Here is a 22,091-nt window from a genome sequence, read left to right on the forward strand (position 1 = left end):
ATAATCTGTTTCATGTGTCATCATTTTTCGGTCTGTAAGTTTCATCAAAATCTGTTCACAACTTATTGAGTTATTGGTAAAGACACACGTGTGTGGTTGTACATGTACTGCCTACTGAAAAAGTGGCACCAATGTAATTTACTTGCAATATCCATGTACACTGTATGTAAATACAGTAGGCCCTATAAGCTGTTATTTTTGCGAGGGTTTAATTTTCGCGAATTTTGCGAATCTCAGTTGGACCGCGAATTTAACAACACACAAAAATGTCACCATGTGCCAAGGTGATAGTGCGCTTATAAAGGCCTCTGTATCAATGCGCGAAAACAACATCTCGCGAAAATGTCCGTGACTTCCTCATTCTCGAAAATGGTATGTAAAAATAACAGCGTACATCTCAAGTTCAACATAAAGAGTGCAGCAAATGATTATGGCAAGCCAAGTGTGTGGGTGTGTGTACAATGTACAATGTATATGTATGCATGTCTTCATGTTCGTGTACACTCTGGGAACTGGATTTCTCTACCAATATCTTTCAACTTCAAAATTTGTCTAGCCTAGTGTGCTATCATTACACAAAGATGCAGTATGTGCTGTTGGGTGACCCGACATTTGCTCTTCTCCAAGGACTTAAGGCCGTGTCACACCAGCCTTGCGTGCGACTTGCAAAGAACAATTTTGACTACCCGGAGGTCCCCGTAGATGATCCGCACATGACAGTACCTAGCATGTATCTCAAAAGTAGTCGCCCGGAGGTGCGCACGCATATTTTTTTACGTCTGCAACCGTGTTTAGGCCCTGTCACACCTTTCCAGGCAAGCTACTCGGGCTTGTTACGTGTAGGGATTTTCTAGCTTACCGGACATTCCTGAGGGCGGAAAAGGATTTGTGCGAGTCAGCGCATGTGTCTTACTTGCTGGACGCGTTATACTTGCGAGTATACTGTGTGACCTTTGTACCAGTCGCGTGGGGGCTGACAACTCAGTGAAGGAATTCCTCTAATGGAATGGCTGAAATCTCACAGAATTTCATTATCTTGGCTGCATACGGGATTGCGAAGTACCTGCGTGGGAATTGCCTGGGAAGTACTGCCGCTAAGGGTCTCCTACTGGCATTCTGCGTGGACCTCTACGGGCATTCCTGCGACTCACCCGGAAAAAGCTTTGGTCATGCTCAAAACTTGGCTGCGGTTAAATCGGACTTGTGTGTGCACCTCCGGGCAACTACACGCTAGATACTGTCAGGTGCGGACCGACTGCGGAGAGTTCCGGGGAGTAAATTTGTTTCCCCGCAAGTCAAGCCGCAGAAGTTCCCCCATATGGTATGACAAAGCATGAATGAATATTGCAAACATTCTTGTTCGCCCGCTGAAAATCTTCTACGTGCTGGAAACTACCTCCTCGCCACAAGCCCGCGTAGCTTGCGGGGAATGGTGTGACACGGCCTTTAGGGTTATGGTTAGGGTTAGGGTTGTGATAGGGTTTTGGGTTTAGTTTGATGTGAGGGTTAGGATTAGGGCTACGGTTATAGTAGATTTGTGGGTAGAATTTATGTTTGGCTTTTAGTGTGCAGATATTTCATGGGAGCAGTTGTTGCAGGAACAAAGATGTGGATCCTTGCAAGCCACTGACACAGTGGTAAGTATCTGCAGTGCTCCTGGAAACAAAATAAAAAGGATGGGAGGGGACAACTACAGTAGGGCCGTTGTGTGATGGTACTACAGGGTAGCGGAGATGGGTGATGGTCAGCTGTTGATCTCTGTTTTGGTCAGACTACAATAACAGGTGCTTTGACCAAAAGGTCAGTATCAGTGTGAGTGGACATTGAGCACTTTCTCATGCCAGCTGGCTAGGGTCAGATTTTGATGGTGATGACAGTACACATACATGTATGTCAGGCGTGTAGACATCATTGTGTCATGCATCAGCAAAAACAAAATCTTATCTGTGACCTCTTGGGAATATTTCTCTCTTTTTTTTTCTTTTTTTTGGGGGGGGGGGGTATGCATTGACTCTGCTTTCGGTTGGTATCAATTGATTTTCACAAAAATCCTCATACTTTTGTACATACTGTTTTTCATTGATCTCTGTGACTTTAAGTGCACACCACATTTTGTTCTAGTCTTGCGACATTGTGGTATTCAAAATTTAGCATGATTCACAGACTTGTGAATCACTGGAACAACATCTTATTTCCCTTTTACCGGTAGTACTGCTTTACTTTCAGTGGGCACAGTCTGTAATATAGTCACCTCTGTGGAGATGGTGCACACATTTGTACTGTTGTACTAAATTAAGAGAAAAGTTGATTATTGAAATGAAGTAATGTCAGTGGACAAAACTTGCAGAGTGACAACTTTTTTTCTCTTCAGTATTTTGGCCTATTTCTCGCCCCCATACTTCATGTTTCATGGGAAATATTGTTTTCCCCCAATTATGGATTTCTAGTGCATAAAAGGTTAAAGTACAGCATACAGTGTAGTACTGAATACCCTCCAATGATATGCCTTTGCAGTCCACAGAATACTGCAGTGCTATTTAGGCCTACAAGGTTGGCATCCCTGAAGTTGGTTGTGCATTTTTCTGATGCTGAAATATCTGTACCAAGAATTTGAGTACAGTGGCATTGAAGCTCTGTAGTAGGACAATATTTTGGATGGCATGAAAATGGCCTCACTGTGTAGAGAAATGATGCAGCTATTTACCAGTGACCCCAGAGCCTTGGTGAGTGTATTGAGTCATCACCTGTCCAAGGATATGACACGTTCAAATTGTGTGCAACTTTTCAGGGGCAGGTTTGGAGGTCATGTTGAATCAACTCTCGACCTGCGGGCTCTACAAGTCAGACCACTAAACCTCAACCGTGGCTTAAAGGAGCAAGCAGTTCTTCCTCCTACACTGCATGTGAAACATGCATATGTGAATAACCCATACAGTAGTGTGCTCACTCACACAGATAGCCCAAACTTGCATAATATTTGTTATTATGTAATTTGAAAAAATTCCAGAAAAACCCAAAGTATCCATTCAAAGCAGTCATATATGAACATCAAACATCGCATGAAGACTACACTGTGAAACGTACCTTCAATGGATTAGGCAAATTTTGTGATTTCAAACATCTCTTTAATTGTTGGTGGTGATAACAAACATTCTGGAATTCCAAGTTATTTTGTGATTTATTGTCGTGATATAGGATATGTGTTGCAACCATGTGGACAAGAGCAGTAAAACCCTGCATCTCATGTATAAAAATGTTTGTTTGTTTGTGTGTGTGTGTGTGTGTGTGTGTATGTGTGTGTGAGTAGATTTACAATGTGTACCATAGTAAATGTGATGGGGAAAGTTGAAGAACTTACATATTTGTTATAGGGCTTCTTATCATGCAAACTTGTTTTTGTGATGAAATCATATTTTATTCATCTTTACTCTATCTTACACCCTATCTAGAGTCCCCCATAACACAGCTGAACCTTTTGAGGCTGTGTTAAACCTCGATGGGGACTCTAAACAGACATGGCACAAAACACAAAGCATGAGTCTGGAGGGAGTCTGGTATGAGTCTGAAGTAAAGATCATGCTAGACAGGGTAAAAACACGAATCTGAGGTAACCTGTGGAGGTTGTGCCATGTTTACTGCAGACAAGGGGACTTTAAATGGTCGTGGCGTTTAAAACAAGACACTCATTGTTGGTGACCTGCGCTTTTCGTGGCAGAGTGCATACAACATTGTATGTGTGCGCACGAGAAACTGCCCACTCTCGAGGAAAAATGCACGCCCACTGGTTTCCATAAAAACGTACGCTGACCTCATGCTGGATGACCAGACCCCCCTAAGTTAGGATTAAAAAACAACAACCCTAGTTCTCGTCTAGCAAAGCTAATCACAACTGTCACAAAAGTACAATGTCAGCTGTAAAGTCTCCTATAAAGATTTAGGCAAGTGTACAAATAAACGTAGTCAAAATTGGACTGTATATGTCCAATTTGATACATTTGTGGTATTATACCTACATCATGTATATCATTATCAAGCATTTCTATGCGCAGTTTGTGACAACAGAGCTCATGTGCTAGAGTATTAACAACATTTTAGCCAGCATGTCCTGATTTCAAGCTCCTTCAGAGGATAACAGTTTGATTACAGTTTGCACCGAAGGTCTGGTATTATCAGAAATACCACAGAACACACAGTCAACATTGCTGTCAGGGATGTGTTTGGATTCGAGCTGGGATGGTATTGGGCAAACCTTGGCTTTCTGACTGAACATGTCCTCTCTTGCTGGGTGTAAACTTGTTTACTCATCTGTGAACTCATTCAATGTCATGTTTAATGTGACGCCGAAGATGTCCGGTAGTATGTAAATTGTTTCATCCCTCCTTCGGAGGAATGAGTGTGTATCGGAATAGGTCATTGTGATTACAAATTTTGTTTAGAGTACATGAGGAGACCGCTAGAGAGAATACTAGTCTTTCTGTATCTGTTCAACTGTGTATGCTGTATTGATGTTGCAAAGCCACTGTAGACTTCTTTTTGGTTGTACCTGTAGATGTATATTTGTGCAATTTTTTGCCTTTGTCAGTCTGACATTTAAAGGGATTACTAAATGCCTGAGCAGAAGGATTTTTCTGATATGGTAAACAACAACCCACCTTGCCCTTTGAGAGGAAGCTGGTGCATAGTGTATAGCTTCACAGGCATAACTATGGTAAGTGTTCTGAGATCATGTATCAGGTATATTACGAGTAATACTAACTGTAAGTATTAAATGTTTTGCATTGGAGTATTTTTTTGTCTTTAATGCAGTTTTGGCAATGTGATCCCAGCAAAACAGAAAATAAACAAACAGACAAGCAAAAATAAGACTTGTTCAAATACTATTGTATGGTCGCCATATATTTTGTTCATGTGACTGTGCTTTACGAGAAATGTGCTGACATTTGGTACATTGCAATATGAACAAAATCATGTGCAATTCATTGATCTGGATTTAGTGTGAAAATATCATCTTTCCTATATACGTAATGTACATGTATGTGTCTGACCCCGTTTACAGTGCGGGGCTGAGCCGAGCCGCGGCCGAGCCCAGCCTCAATTGCGAGGCCAGGCCCCGCAATTTTGTCTGTTTAAACTGCCGGGCTCGGCCACGCTTTTGATTCAAACCTTTCAATATTTTGTCGTAGTGGCGCTCTGCTTGTAAACAAAGGCAATTTGGTATTGTCTGGTTTTCAGACCCTTTGCCAACTGAATTCCGTGGCGACGAAATCGCCGTTCGGGCAAAGGCCTTTGCCGAAGGAAAAAATCCTTTACAGGACAAAACCACCTTAAACTATACTAGTTTTCGACGTTAAGGGGGTTAATATCCTGAACAACGAAATAGTACAGGCAGAGGGTTTGGAAGCCAGACTAAAATTGGCCGCGCATTTGGCCCAGTTTACGTTTACACTGAGAAAAGGCCGGGCTCGGCCGCGGCTCGGCCACGGCCGAGCGTGGCCAAATGCGAGGCCAATTTTGGCTTCGCATTTGGCCTTTTGCGCGTTTACACTTAAGCGGGGCTGGGCCGAGCCGTGGCCGAGCCTCGCACTGTAAACGGGGTCTCTGTTTTACAATCTTGCCGTGAAAATGCTGGTTGCATTATTCAAGGAGGAAGTAAGTTTGAATTGTCAGCATATTTGTAGTTTTTAGAATCAGTTGAAATAATGGGTGTGATTACAATAGTAACTGGCACATACATTGTATTCTAGAAAATTGTTGTCTTCTTTCCTTGTAGTAACTATGACAACATTGCTCTCAAGCTATTTATGATAAAATATGCTTCTCCCTAATCCTGTACCAGAGTAACACAGACAAATCCATGTCAAAAATTGCCTCCATCAGCTCTCGATGACTGTCACAGAAACTTTTGCTCAATCAGTTTATTGTGATGTGCTGATTTAAGTGAACTTCATCCATAAATTTATAATTTTGCAATGAGAGTAGTTCTGCACAAAATTTGATAACTCCTCTAAATATTCGCTAGTTCTTGTTTCTCTGCTAGTGTAGTTGACCAATAGGCCTAAATATCAGTGAATGTGTAGCACCTACATCAATACTAAACACTGGCACTGGTCCGACGGTCCCTGACTAGTAAAAATTACTGTCGGACCCGTAACTTTTTCAGGAATGGACCAGGAATACATAGAAAAACCCGGGTACCTACTGGTCCAACAGACAGGTCGGGCCAGTAGAAAAAATGGTTTAGTGTGCAGCCCTGCCTATATTTTGTTTTATGTCGCAATTAATTTTCGTAGTTGTTCATTCCTCTGAAAGTTCTACATATTATCTAAGGATGCAGGGACCCAACATTGAGTGTGTACTACTGTACTAGTGATGGTTTGCCCCATTCTTTTTTTTTTTTTTTTACTGATTATCATGGTTTGTGCTGCTGACGATATGAACTAATGAAGATGACATTATTTGCATACAAATTGTACATGTAATTCCCATACTGTAAAGGCACCAGTATTATATTCAGTGGTTTTTTTTTCTAATATTTTGTAATTTTTTATGATGATGATGACTCTAGAAGAAGTATCGATGCTGCTGTATCACTGTAGTGACCTTCTTCTGCGGATAAAGTTGGTAACTTGTAAACCAGTTGTAAGTGCCTTATTGAACAGTTTATTCAGTGTGTGTTTTTGCCAGTGTTATGGGGTCAACAGCCCCTATGGCTAGGAGATTTTTTTTCCCCATTTCATTTGTGTTTGATAACTGACTGTCGCTTCCTAGCTGGCCGAGTTCATTGGCAGTCTGACAGAACAGGGCAAAGGCGTGTGCACACACACAAACACGCACATGGCGTCTGTCTGTGTTGCCTCTCCTAATAATGCCTGTTCAGCATGCATATATCAAAATGCAATCAGATGCTTCGATTTGCAGGAGGAAGAGAAGGGGGGGGGGGGGGGGAGGGGTGGGGCAAGGGAGGTAGTACAAATGTGCTGTAATGAAATGAAAGCTGTCCGGCCAGTTGGATGTTGCCCGACGTCAGCCAATTGTGCAAACTGCCTGCTTGGCAGATATTTTCAGCGATACTTTTCCTCGAAGTGGGCTGTTTATTGCCAAATAAAGACGAGGAGGAGGAGGACAAGAGGAGCCTGATGGGAAAATACAGGAATTTGACACGGAGCTAGAATTTAGCAAGATAAGAATACAACAAGGACTTCGATTTGCACCTTGCCTGATATACGTTGAACTGCAGTGCTGGTGTATGGTGCAGTCTGTGCAAATATTTATTTTATGATGGTATTAAGCAGAAAATCCATGAAATGATAGCCAAATTTTATTGGGCCAATTGAATCTAGTGGCTTTTCAGCTAAGTACTACATGTAGTATAATTTGATTTGTTTTGATATGACCATTGTGGGCGTAAAAAGGAGGGGTGAGGTGGAGGAGTGGATTTGGGTCAGAGACATTTTACATTGTAGCAGAACATTTTGTAGTGTACAAGTGTAGGTCTCAGCATATTGTATGAGGAGAGTGTACAATAGTGTACTGTAGGTGTCATCATCAGCTCACTCATTTATGTACATACCGGGTATATTCATATTAACTGTACGAGAACTGTTCTGCAGAAATGAGCAAAACTTTTAAGATTTTGTCTAGCTCTCCTCATTTCTGTCTGATTTTAATCAAATTTTCACTGTTGTGTTCATAAGGTTTTATTCTTCTTATCAGACTAACTTATAACTGGACTGGAATTCCTCTGTAATACTGTATTTTAAGCTGTTATTTTCGCGTACAGATATTTTCGCGAATTAGAAGGTCACAGACATTAATGCGAGATGTTGTTTTCGCGAATTGACACCGACGCTATATTGCATGCATTGTTACTCTAGTGTATGGCGACATTTTTGCGTGTTGTTAACTTCGCGATCCAACTGTGATTCGCGAAAATTCGCAAAAATTGAACCCTCGCAAAAATAACTATTTATACAGTATGATGCCTATTAAAGGGTACATTAAAGGACAAGTTCACCTTCATAAACATAAGGATCAAGAGAATGCAACAATATTAGTAGAACACATCAGTGAAAGTTTGAGGAAAATTGGACAATCGATGCAAAAGTTATGAATTTTTAAAATTTTTGTGTTGGAACCGCTGGATGAGGAGACTACTACAGCTTGTGAGTCATATGCGTACAACAGTATAAAGAAAATGTAAAGAAAATTCAACATATTTTCACTTTTTTCGCATAATAAAAGAGCACTTGACTTGCCTCTTTTTAAAGGCACGGGGAATAATATTACCCATAACATACATGTATGTCGGTAACGAGTCAGGGGAATGTGTACTTTTTTCAAAAGATGAAATTTTGTGAAATTCTCTTTATATTTTCCTTATATTGTTGTACGCATGTGACATCTAAGTTATTCATACACTGCAGTAGTCTTCTCATCCAGCGGTTACTGCACAAAAACTTCAAAAATTCATAACTTTTGAACGGATTGTCCGATTTTCCTCAAAATTTCAATGATGTGTTCTTCTAATATTGCTACATTCTCTCAATCCTTATGTTTATGAAGGTGAACTTGTCCTTTAACTGCCTGGGAAATTTCCAGTGGAAAACAAGTTTGAGCTGTTCTCTCCTTGCGAATTTTACTCTATAGAGTTATGTCCCACACCACACATAATTTTCCTTTGACGTATCATCTTATAATAGAAAAAAAATTGTAGAAATCCAAAGTGCCGAAGCCGAATTACAGCAACTATTCCACGGCAACTTATCGATATTGACAGTATCCCTAGTATTTCAGCTCATGCTCAAAATGTCCTCGTCCAGCTGGTAATGCAGACAGACACTTTGAGCCAGTTTTTCCTGTTAGTGGCATGTCCCATGTCCACTACAAAGTGTATATGATGTGATTTCATGTTCAAGTAACGAGCACAAGTATGTGTGGCACTGCACAGAGATGTGCACGTGCACTTCCCTAGCTCTGACCCATGCACAGACATATTACCGGCCGACAGGCATGATATGAATATTCTGTGGATTTTTTAATATTCCGAAATGTTGAGAATTTTAGCATGATACTGTGGATGTGGTAGGAATTTCCTTTACGGTGACACAACATTTGCTCCTGTGACAATTGCTCTGGTCTTATTTTGTCCAAGAACTGAAGAGTTAGGGTTTAGGTTTTTGTGATAGGGTTTTAGGTTTAGTTTGCTGTGAGGATTAGGATTAGGGTTGGGGTTACGTTTGTGGGTAGAATTTATGTTTGGCTTTTAGTGTGCAGATATTTCATGGAGACAAGTGTTGCAGGAACGAATGTCGTGTAACTTCTTTTACATGTAATGTAGGAGCTGGTAATCTGCCAAATATCCTATGTTCATGGTGAATGAGACTCAGGTTAAACTTCTGCTTTTTAGTGTTAACTAGTTCTATTAATTGATAGCATGAAATGTATCTGTTTATCCTTTTCTTTGTCATACAGTTATTCCTACAATGGTATATATGGCAAGATTACTGTGTGTGTACAAATGTGTATTGGGGGGTTGTGAATAATTCCTTCACAGACAGTATGTATTTTTTAAGGAGGCTATCTTTTGCTATTTTTACACATTTGCATGATTTATATACTCATTGGAGCAATACCTCTTTATCTGTCGAATACAGTGTTCAACAAAAAAGGAGCCAGTTAACACTTAATCTGTTAGAATAAAGTCTCAAGATTTTGTTGCATTTCAGCATTTCTCAGCAAGGAATCTCCCCTCAGACATGCACAAACAACCATTGCATATTCAAACAAGAATGTAGGCCTACATGGCTCTTGATCAACAACCTGCAATGCACTGTATTGGAGCTTTAACAGCCAAATATATTCCCTGCATTGATCTTCATTGCAAGGCTGAGCCCAGTGTGGCTGAGGTACAATAATAATGTACTAGATAAGCTGCATGAAAATCCTCAAGACATAAATCATAATTCAACTGCTGCAATTTATTTGGATGTACAATTCATTACTCCTTGCAATATCATATTTTTGGACTGGATCTGCATAATCCATCAGTAGAAGATATGATATGGAATACGAGTGCGCAAGTGCACACATTACTATATATAGCACTGACTAAGCTTGAGTATTACATGTACACTATATTATCGTTAATTAACAAGCAGAGTGGACACGATGCATACACACTTTTGACAAGGTATGAGTCATTATGTGAGAATGATGTCTGTCAGCTGTCAGTATGATATCTACACTATGTAGTATGTGTATATAATATCAACTTTGTACTTATAAATGTAAATTTTCTGTTACATTGTGGACTATGACATGCAAGTGCGTCATTTTGTTGATGGATTACACAAATTCTATGCTGGTGGCATGTATTAAATGCGCAGTGTAAAGCTATTGCAGGGAATAATGATTGTTTTGCCTTGAGCTGACACTACAGTGTACTATGCAGTAAGGACTGTCGTGTTGATCATAATGTCAAGAAGTAAAGTGCCTGTGTGTTGAGCACTTCGTGGGCAGTCACAAAGTGTTCTATATTTATCTCAATGTGAGATCCTTCTTGTGTACATTATACATGTTTTTTGTAACAGAAAGGGAATAGATATTGCGGTTGTTGATTTTGAAACATTGATTGTGTATTAGCATGTAGGGCTTGAGGGCGTCGTGTCATCGTTCTTACTATAGTCCAGAGTACCTGTATGTACACTGTATATTTGCGGGTGATATGTGCAGAATTTTTATTTGCAGAACGATGCATTCAGTCCTCTATTATGAGATGCGCGAGACAACATCTCTTTGTATGGAACAAGTGTTCACGTGGCAGACCGTGCATGATGTGCATGATCATTACGCAGGATTTTGTAAACAATCATCGCAGACAAAGGAAATGAATGGGGATGCATTTCCCCCTCCCAAAAGTCCTGCCTGTTCCCCCCCCTCTCCCCCCCCCCCCCCCTTCCGTTTGCGTACATTTATGGAGTGTCTGCCACTCCAGCTACATAGAATGGAATACATTCTGCACACGCCACACTGTGCGTTTGTACACCCATCCAAGATGCACATCTTCTACTGTACATGTGTCTCATGCGGCCGCCACGTACATGTGCATGTATGTAGCACCCTCTATTTGCTTTCAGAGTCAACTAGTTGGGGTTAGAACTGCGCATCGCCAAAATTGCAGTTGGTGATTCATTTGCCTCGTCTGTACCTCGACATTGGTTGAGTGTGTGTGTGTGTGTGTGTGTGTGTCTGTGTGTCAGGCTGTCTCGTCTCCAGTGCTCAATTTGTTTCATGCAACCATATATGCCTCTTTTGCTTTTGATTGGATTTTACGAGTTCTGTATTTAAAAGTTTACAATCATTTATTAGAGACTTTGCCTCGTGAAGAGTTTTGAATGAAGTGCAGCTTAGTGTTACACCAAGTAGCAGATCAGTCAAGATGGTGGCATAATGGGGCAGGTGATTTGTGAGAAACTGAATGAGTGACTGAGTGCATACCGGTACATGTACAGTTGCAGATGTATCATCTACGGTAGTGTTATAAATAGCTGTTACTGAACTGGTTTATCTTATCACCATGGCATCTCCTGTGCAGTGCATACACCCCACTCACTTTGTCCATTAAAAAAAAAGATAATAAAACATGATTTCCTTGGAGTTGTATACATGTAGATATCAAATTCTATAGACAACTATGATTACTTCATATTGGTACATACCCATAAGAAACCTCCATTCTTCTGATATAAGCATAATTTACTTTATTATACCAGTTTGATCCACCTGTTCATGTGAAGATTGTTTGTTTGTCATTGCAGAGCCTATTCTGTGGAGTACATGTACAGCTGTAGGTTGCCAAACAGAGACTAAATTAATGAAGGAATTTGTGAAATTGTTGAAAACTTTATGTACCTCTTTTATGATGTTTAAGATGGAAGTTATGTAAAAGCACATGTATAGCAAATCTTTTAGATTATTATGCACCACATAAATTTTATGCAAATTATTGTTATCAAATAAACTCTCTTGCCTCAAGAAATGTGTGAGCACATATTGTATCCCTGATATGTCATGAGCAGAGTCAATATAAACATATATGATGTCCTTTTTTTAATTTCTCAAACTTCATGTGATGTACAGAAATGGTACTGTACCAAGCAATCTGTGGCATTTTATGCTTTTAATATTCATTTAACATTTGTGTTTTATGTGCATGCTGATAAGGCTACATGGCTGAATTCATGACATTATTTTATCAGAAGTAGCATTGCATTCTTTCAGGGCTCGGTTCCTCACTTTCTCTTTTGAGTTATTCTAAGTAACGTGAGGCGCATACAAGGAAGATTACTTCAGCACTTGTAGTGTTTTGTCAGGATCTAATTACAGAAAATACATGACACTGAAACATTTGAAATTATGCCAACGGTTGAGTCTATCAAATCAACACAAAAATGTTTCGATATGAGAGTCTTCAATATTGATATGTCTAAGCATTTGTTGACAAAGTACAAGATTGTAAATAAAGATCGCCATAAAAGCAAAGGAGAAGATGTTTTGTCAAAGAAGTTTAAAGAACCTACTACACATGCATAGTGACCTTCACTTTTTTGGCTTCCTGTACAGATGAAGTGTTGTTATGTGCATAGGGCCTACTAGTATTTTGGAAAGTAGGGCTGTCAGCCTGCACTTGAGCAAATAGGCCGTGAAAGTAGTTCAACATTGCCTTCCGTATTGTGTGCCTACAAAGAAGTGTACAGTCATGTGCATGTGTGATGTTGATTGCGTGATATGTAGGCCTTTTGTACTTGTAAGTGTTAAAGTTACTCTCTTCTCGTGTTTGTCTCTCTACTCAACAAGTCCATTGCGGATTGGGGAAGTTTTCTATAAAGGAGTGTTCACACCTGTGTGGAGATTGGACGAGAAAACCACGTAGGGCCTTTATGTTGCGGAATTTTCCTAGCCAAATATTCTAAAACTCAGAGACCTGTGATGAAATGTTGCACTGATGAAGTTCTCACTGCTTGTTTTTTACCATGTTGCTTTGAAATATTTCATTTACTACACTTATACGTGAGAGTGATTGCAACGTAGCCGTTTGAAGTGCAGTAGCACATTTATACGGTTGTTGTATCAAGATTCATACTAATCATAGTTCTTGTTCGACCTGAAACCATGTTCCATTCTGATAGGCCAATATTGTTATCAACATTTAAACTCATTTTTAGGGTTGAAAAATACCTACATAGTGTATTGACTGTTCCGATGGAAGTACAAGACACCATTGTTCAATGTATGTGATATGGAAACAGAATATGGATTAGTACAAAATAAGCACACACACACATACATAGTACACACACACGCACATACGCACACATACACACACACTATACGCACACATACACATACATTTGCAATGATCTTGTTTTTTTCTTAATAATGTCTCTTTCCAATGCTCAAAGCCAGGTGCGTAGCCCAGCATGCATTCCTTCCCCTGTAGACCCCCTCTCTTCCTTCCCATCTTTGTCAGTCAATATCGGGGGAGAAAGTGGGTACAAATCACGCTGCCAGTTGTATGAGATGTAAACAGCCTCCCATTTCCTGCTGCCAGTGTTCTCCAAGGAATACCACTCAGCTCTCCAGGTTGTTATGCCCTAGCTCCCTCAGGTTCACTCCTCAGCATCGCACCTTGCCTGTGTCCTGATTCATGCATACAGATGTATTCAGATGCCGAGATCCGTGCTAGACTACATACTGTAGACTTTATTGATATTATATTTTCCATCATTTCTTAAAGGTTGTGCTGTATTTTGACAGGTTTCCATGGTTTCATGCTTATGAAGAAGAGTTTTGTATTTTACTTCAATCTGTGAATATGTAACTCGGCCATGACAGCCCATTACACAGTGATGGTGCATACACTCTCGAATTGTGCACGCGCAGCGGAATAATGAGGAAATGCATCGGAAATGTAAAACAGCAGTTTTCAGCGTGCAGCCGATCTACACAGGCCCTATAGGGTGTGCAGTGGTTGAAATGTAGTATCAAAGGGGTCTGTATAAGGAGACTAGGCCTCGGGCTGTATTCATTGCCAGGGCGGTCAATGCCCCAACATTGGGCACTTGAGTTACATTGGGATTCAGTGAAAGCCTCACTTGTGGGAGAAATATACAAGAGGAAGCATGTCGTAAGACTCTCCAACAATTCTAGACACGGAGATGTGCTGAAGTATGTTACTTAAATTCATTTCAGTGAAAGAAAAAAGTAATCTTCTCAAATTCAAGTTTTTGCATTGATAAAGGAAGTCACATGATGATGTTACATTGATTTTATATCTCTTTACATTGGTAAACTGTATGAATATTATTGTAAAAATAATACTGTATAAATATTATTGTATTAAAGTTTATTGTCAAGAGCAACTCTTGCACAGAGCGAGCCCTTATTACAAAGTTTTGAGATGAAACTGTCAAGTTGTCTGTAGTACAATCAATTGTAAACGTAAGTATGATAAAAAAGTAGTAAAAGTGTAATCTAGGAGAGAATAGTACAAGTTTCAATAACATTTAATTTACATTTGTGGTATCAAGTTTCACATACATAGTGGTGTACATGTACAACGTAGGCCCTACATGCGTTAAATTTGGTATTGCAGCTGCATACTGTGTTAATATTTTCATGTACAGGTGTTGTCTGTCAGATATTGCTTTTTAAAGTACTAATATGATGAATAAAAGACATTGGAATGCACCGTCCCGTAGATTGAGCATACAGGTAACTTGCATGTTTCCACACCATGATTAACAAAAGACATTGAAGGAAAACATGCAAGTTATGCTTGACGTACATTCCAAATTCCTTTGTTAATATAGCAGTGATTGACAGATGATGTCATTGACATAATTTTGGTTTGGAAGCTTTTTTTTTTTGTGGGCGTATCTAAGTGTAAACATACTGAAGAAGATTAGTAGAAAAATTATTAAAGATATGATACATATTTAGGTACATTCTTTTGGCCACAGTTGTCAGGGTATTATAAATCATGTATACATGCATTTTGCATTGCATAGTCCCTGTTTATCACTGAAATCTGAATGGTACGTGGATGATTGTGATGGAAATTACCATTTCATGAAAACATTAGACTTTTATGTCACAGATGTACTCTGCTGTTCAATGAAATGCATGTGTCTTGCATAGTTAACTTCCATAGAAATGGAGTGAGCTTTAATGTGAGCACTGGTATTGATGCTGTGGAATACAGTAATGTAGGGCCTACACCATACGCAGTGTGTGCTACGATATGGAGTGGTGGCAGCACATGAATATTTGACATTCTGTGTGTATATCATTGCAATATTGCAAGCGTGTGCAGGTATGTCATTCAAGCTCGACTGAATGGGCCAACACACAAAAGCTCCCTTGTTGTAAATTGATCTGGGAACCACATTGCATGCATCTCCGTGAAAGAACCGAGTGTGAGAACTCCGACCTGTAATGCATTTAGGCATTGACGTTCGTAAAGTATGGTGTCTTTCAAAAGTCAAATACAGTTACTGAAATATTGTAATGGAGCAATATTGCCAAAGAATGGATGAGACGAGGCAATGAAGATCACCTTTGACTGAAACGCAAATTTAACATGACTTGATGTGATCACAAAGAACAAAAGAAACAAATCTGTGTAGGGTGTCAGTATGAAGAATGTCAGCAACACTTGCAGTAACCCCAAGTGTGCAGTCTTTAACTGACTGTTTGCTGTTTGATACATACAGTCATTATGGCAAACTTGTAAGCCCTGTACCAAAAGGATGTCCAAATCTTGCAAGCAGTTTCTATGATATTACAACTTGTAGAAACTAAAAGTCCTTTTTATGATCAGAGCAGGGAGGTGTTACATACAACACATTGTAGATGGAGTGGCAACTCTTCGTAATTCATGCAAACACATGTTTAGGTTCAAGGTGTTACAATGGGATGTCTAGCATTCCACTACGCTTTGAAGTCATGCTCGGCACCGCTCTAGTTGAAGACGAAGTTCGGAGATGAAGAACGCATTTCACCTTTCGTTGAATTACAAGCTTTATTTCACCGTAAAATTTTAAATGAAATACTCGAATTGATTTAGAATAGTTTAAGAAAGAATTCAATATTATAAACATGTATTTCTAGTTTCTTCGTAATGCGCAAATCGAAATGAAATGAAAATTAGGCCCTCTTAAAAACCTAATATTTTTCTATAATGCACACATTTCCGCATGTTAGTTTTCTATCTTTTAATCTGGGATATTTTGATCTTTCAAATGAAGTACTCCGCTAAAGCGTGTTCCAGCGTGTTTTTAAACTATTTGCTGATAAAATTGTCAGTTTTACACTACATTTTGATTCGCTGCTCCAATTCAAGGTACACAAATTCATTGTTGTCATCACATTGAAAGAGAGAGCGAATTGCAGTAGGAGCAAGTATTTCTAGATGTGAGAGCGCTAGTCCCGATTATTGATGCTCTCTTTTGTCAAAGCACATGCGTAACACCTGTAGTTGAATGCATAACTTCTTGGCGGTGCCGCGCATGACTTCAAAGGAGAGCAGTAGCTGTCTCTCCTTCTCTAGCACCTCCCTGATCAGAGGCTATCATAACAATGTGTACTTCATTGCAGTGTCTTGGATGAACGAAAGGAAAAGATGAAATTCAATTTGAAAAAAACAGAAACGTATAAAGTGCTTTGCATTGACTAGAGGCCTAAAATTATGTTAATATGGGAACGAGAATTTGAGTATCAAAGACAACCTGCATTTCTTTTTTTTTACTTTGCTTAGTTGATTACATGAATTTACAGTTTTATACTCATTACATGAATTCATACTCATTTGGTTATGCAGGTTAAAGGGGACTTCCGGATGATTTTCAGACTTTTACATTTGAACAGCTATAAATCAGTTAAACTGAGTACAGAGTTTCAGAATTTATAGTGATTAGGATAAGGAATGAGAATGTTTTCAAAATTTATAACAAATTGCAATGAACAAGGATGATGACATGCCAGCCTCACCATAAGGCAAAAAAAAAAAAATTGTTGTATTGGCGTAACCCGCCCGACCCTAAAAATTCCGCCGACCCCATGTTTTTTTATTATTTTTTTTGCTATCGATATCAAATATCTTGTTGATTGCGATCGCGATCGCACAAACCCGGAAGTGGAAACGGCTCTGGGGATATCGGATACGAGGGATCGAGAGATCTAGCGCCTTGCATAAGCCTCGCTTGATCAGTACGTCATCTGTTTCCAACACGGACGCGTACTCTAACAAGATTTATTCAGTGTATACTTAGCATTCAGACTGCGATGTATTGTGCACAGTTTTGCCATAGGTTTCTTGTGTGGAAAACTTACACGAATCTGTATATGTGGGACTGTAATAGAGATCGCCGTGTGCGATGAAAAGATCGTACATATGGGTCAATTTGCATCTATCTTATCTAAGTCAAAATAGTAAAATATGAAGTGAAAACATTCAGGATAGGGATTTCAACATCTTTAAATTCTGTGAAGGGGTATAATTCCAGTAATATCGGCCTCATAAATGATTTGTAGAATAGATAAACACAGCACATTCGGTGCAGCAGTTGTAACTTTTTACTGAGCTGAGCACGAGTTTTACACGTAAAATGCAGGTAGCAAAAAAAAAAAAAATAAAAAAAAATAAAAATAAATCCGCCCGACCGACCCTATTTGAAAATCTCATGTTAAGCCAATACAACCTTTTTTTTTTTTGGCCTAAGCATGATAAGAATGCATGAGTTGGGGCTCAAGGAAGCAGAACAAAAGAAGAAGGCATGCATAGATTTTTCACAGGTGAACTTGTTGAGCAAGTGGTATTGTAATGGAATTACACTGCTACATTTATGAAATATATGAGGCTCTGATGTCATCAACACAGTTCAGTGTAATTTGTTTGAGATTTTCAATTTATTGGTTTCTCTGCTCAAGGACCACAATAAATTCCACGAATCTATACATGGAGCTGTTGATTTATGTACTTCATGATGTGAAATTATGAAAATCGTCCGGAATGCCCCTTTAATAACTTGGATGCATAATCAGAACAAAATTGACTAAAACTTGCAGTAGAAGACTGTTAACAGTGTAGGAGGTTACAACATGAATTTGTTGAATAACATGTGTATTCAGGACTGAATGATAATTTAAAGGAAAAAAAACCACAAGATTACAGAAAATATGTACGAGAAATACTGAAATATATCAGATCTCCTTAATTAAGTGTGCATTCTTATAATGATAATGAACAAAACTTTTTTTTTTTTGGTGGTTTTTTTTTCAGGTATTGTTATGGTGCTAATTTATTTGGGAAGAATCAGTTGATACAATTTGTAGACAAGTTTCTGTTTCTATTCATGATAGCAGATGCACTGTAACATGTGTATTCAGGTCATTATTGTGGATACCGTAGTTTCATTTGAGTCATGCATACAACCTCAATGTGGTGTACAGTACCCACACTGCCATTGTGTAAATGAAAGGTTATCAATGGTCAGCACACAACAGAAATATTGCACAGTAGGCATGTTTAATACAGCAGTGCAGTTTGTATCATAATTATTTCAACAAAACTTCTTGCCAATTATTAACAAATTAAAGCACACCTGTATGCTAATGTTCGTTGATGCGAGGGACTATTCAATTGTAATTGCTTCACTGCAATCACTACAGCAACAATTTCTTTTTAGGGCTTGCACTCGTGTGTATAAGTACAATGTTGTGTACAGTGTATCATCTGGAAGTATTTTCACCAGTAGAGAACTGTATGATACATGTTTCATTTACAATGTTACAGTTTAAAGGAAGAGATAATAGTTATTGCATTTTGAATGAGCTACACATGCAGTACAATTGTATGCCCTACAGAATAGTACAGTATAGGCCCACTATATGATAACTGTACATAGTTTTGTGTATCATCTTCATGATTGAAATACTGTGAACTAGAGAGGGGCCGTCAAAGGCGGCAGACCCACGCCTTGTACAAAGTCGGGGTAAACATAATGTGCATTCGGTCATCTACCAGAATTCGGTCACTTAATTGCCAGTGTGCTTTATCACCAGCCAGTGAGTTCTACCAAAGATCGTACACTGAAGTGTACGATCTTTGGGTCTACAGTCACATCACACGCAAATCACATCATTTCACATACGGTAACACTCATTCACAGCAGGAAAGTCCTTTAGTCTCCTCCAAAAATCCATCGAAAATCCCAAATACCACCGTCAAAAGTGCAGAATCAGAACTTATCCAAGCGCGCGCGAATTAAGTCCAGTTTTAAGAGTATATTGTCTACGCGACGAGTCGCCGAAAAAGCGCTAAAAATAGAGAAATACGCCGTTTTCTTGCGGGATATTTTGCTCATAGCAAGCCGAGAGTGTGATGTTATCAAAGGTCGTATGAGTGTACGATCTTTGATGGTATCCACAAAAGCGCAAAAGAAAAACAAAATTTACGTACTCCCTAGGCAATTACCCCTATGATTAGTGTCTACGGAAATTATTCAATGCAAGGGTTGAATGCAAATGTCTACTGCACCAGTATTCGGTCACCAACGAGCGCCGCAACGTCCCCGATGCAATTTTGCACCAACAGTGTACAGCGCGATGCATTTTCAGCGGCCTTGCACACGCTATCGTGCAGTGTAACTGACCGAGCAAATGCTCCTCCAACGAAAAAAACAATCAATGTTAATTTGAAAAATCATCAAAATACGGGCCAGTTTGTGACGACGGAGAACAAACTTTCATAAATCTAGAAGGACATAGTCCCTCAAATAGGCCTAAACGTAAATTTCAGAATTCTTACGAACATTTGAGCAGCGAAGTCGGATCGTTTGGGAGTTTATGTGTTCGTATGGTAGCGGAAAATCGCAAAGTGAGAAACGGGAAATTTTCGGAGTGGTCACTATATCATGGGGTCAAAACTTCAAGGTCACACAGAATTTGCAAGGGTCAACCGATTATCACCAAAATCTAATCGATTCTTTCCTGCCATTATCTAAACATCCCCTGAACATTTCGTGCAAATCCGTTTACCCGTTCTCTTGTTATCTTGTACACAAACAAACAAACAAACAAACAAACAAACAAACAAACAAACATACGGAACCCTTTACATAACCCCCTGTTGATTTTCATCGGCGTGGGTAAAAAGGCTGTCCATGTCTTGTATGAATGTCTAGCGATCATACAAGATGTACGGAAGTGTGCAGTGTAAAAGATGGGATAGAGGAAGTGTATTACCAGGTAACCAAAGTTGAAACCTCTTGGTGCTGAGCTACACATCACAGGATTTCAAACCCCCTCTGACATAAAAATGTTCCATTGTTCATGATGCATAGATTGATGAAAGTAATTGGTTGCTAGGAAATTTCAAGACGAAAGAATTGATCAAACAAAGGGAAGAACTCGGTTGCGTGTGATATGATTCGGCACGCCGTACCCAGGGGTACCGTCGTAACCCGGGGATATGGCATTGTGTAGCACCATCTGGTGACTATTGTTGTCATGGCGACTTTTTCTCATCATCAGCGCCAGAATAAATCGGCGCGGCAATAATGATTTCAATGCCGATTTTCCTTCCATGTCAACTTGTGTAATCTAATCACAGTGATAATACTTAGCTTCACTGAGTGACTATTCAAGAATTTATTATTCTTATTATTTTTTACCATGACAGCTGTATGTTTATTACAATTGTATACAATCATGAACAATAATATTATGGTGAAGATTACAACTGAGCATGTACAGTTGTAAATGAGAAAAAAAAGTTATTATTTGCATGCATTAATTATTGCATAATCACAAACAAAAAACATTTTTATGCATAATAATACTGAAAATTATTTTTACAAATTTTTTTGGTAACCCAGGGTACAGCACTGAAAAAAAAAAAAATCAACGAAATGGTGAAGTTTCATTTGGTACCCCAAGGTACCAAATATTGCATCATATAGTCCCTGTGTATCTGAACACTCAAATGCTCTACACGTATGTACAATGTAGAATTATTTCGACTGTTGCCGAGAGTCCCTGCTGCTATGATTTGACACTGCTCTTGCATGTGAAGCCACTCAACAGTATTGCATTATTCCAGCCTAAATTCTCCTCGCGCCGTGAGTTGCGTGGTGCCAATGACCCGGCTGTTGCATGCCCAGCATGGAGTAGTACAGCTCTGTATTTTGTGGTACATCTACTGGTAAGGATGGGCTATAGCTGGAGTCCCACACATGTGTAGTCGAGCTCATAGCATGTAGTGGCCCTTGACGGCGTGAAACTGGATTCTTTCAATCAATTGATGCGTCCGTCCAGGCCGGTGCCTGAGTTGGATGGCAGGCTGTGCAGTACGGTCGAGACCGAGCGAAATCCGGCATGCCTGACCCGCACATAATGTGGCACTGTATCTGGCACGCGATATCAATTGTACACGAGTGAATGCGGCATCCGAAGTACTTTGAGATGAAAACTTGGGGGAGAGAATGGAAGGTGCTCCTGTAGTCCATTCAAGTGTATTTTGTGTGTCTGTGTCTTGCCATTCACCGTGAATGTGCAGCATACGGTCACATCATCGTCATGTTCATGTGCAGACAGTGGGATCACATGCTTTTGATTACTGTTCGTCTTCCTGCATTGTGGGCGAGTACATTGTACATTGTACTGTTTCATGATAATGTGCTCAAAATCTTACATGCCCTACTGTACAAACTATAAGAGATTTTACATTTACCATTGTTATAGATCTGATTAAAATATTTGTCTGTCTGTTACATTTGGATTTCTCAGACATTGTAGCTGTCAGTTGTTATTGTTGCTGTCTGATGTTCGCTTTGATTCTGGTTTTAGACTGTCGGTGAATGTGGGCGAGCTCGCATTCAGAATCTGGCATGTTTGACGCAGGACATGCGTAGTGTTGTATTATAGGGATTGGGAGGTCTTCAACAGGGCTGTATAGATGTGAGAGCCCTGTAGAGCAAGAGGTAAAGACAATGGACATTTGTTATAAAGTACATCTGAATGGAGGGACAGTA

General features: G+C 39.5%; 1 protein-coding gene across 1 annotated transcript in view; it reads left to right on the forward strand.

Annotated features, from left to right (window-relative positions):
• LOC139740967 (WD repeat and FYVE domain-containing protein 3-like) overlaps positions 1 to 22,091 on the forward strand; it is a 124,890-nt gene that overhangs the window by 4,314 nt on the left and 98,485 nt on the right. The window lies entirely within an intron of this gene.

Source organism: Diadema antillarum, unplaced genomic scaffold (assembly GCF_040938485.1).
Source record: "Diadema antillarum isolate AM-2024a unplaced genomic scaffold, OU_Dant_1.0 seq00000893_RagTag, whole genome shotgun sequence".
Taxonomy (NCBI): domain Eukaryota; kingdom Metazoa; phylum Echinodermata; class Echinoidea; order Diadematoida; family Diadematidae; genus Diadema; species Diadema antillarum.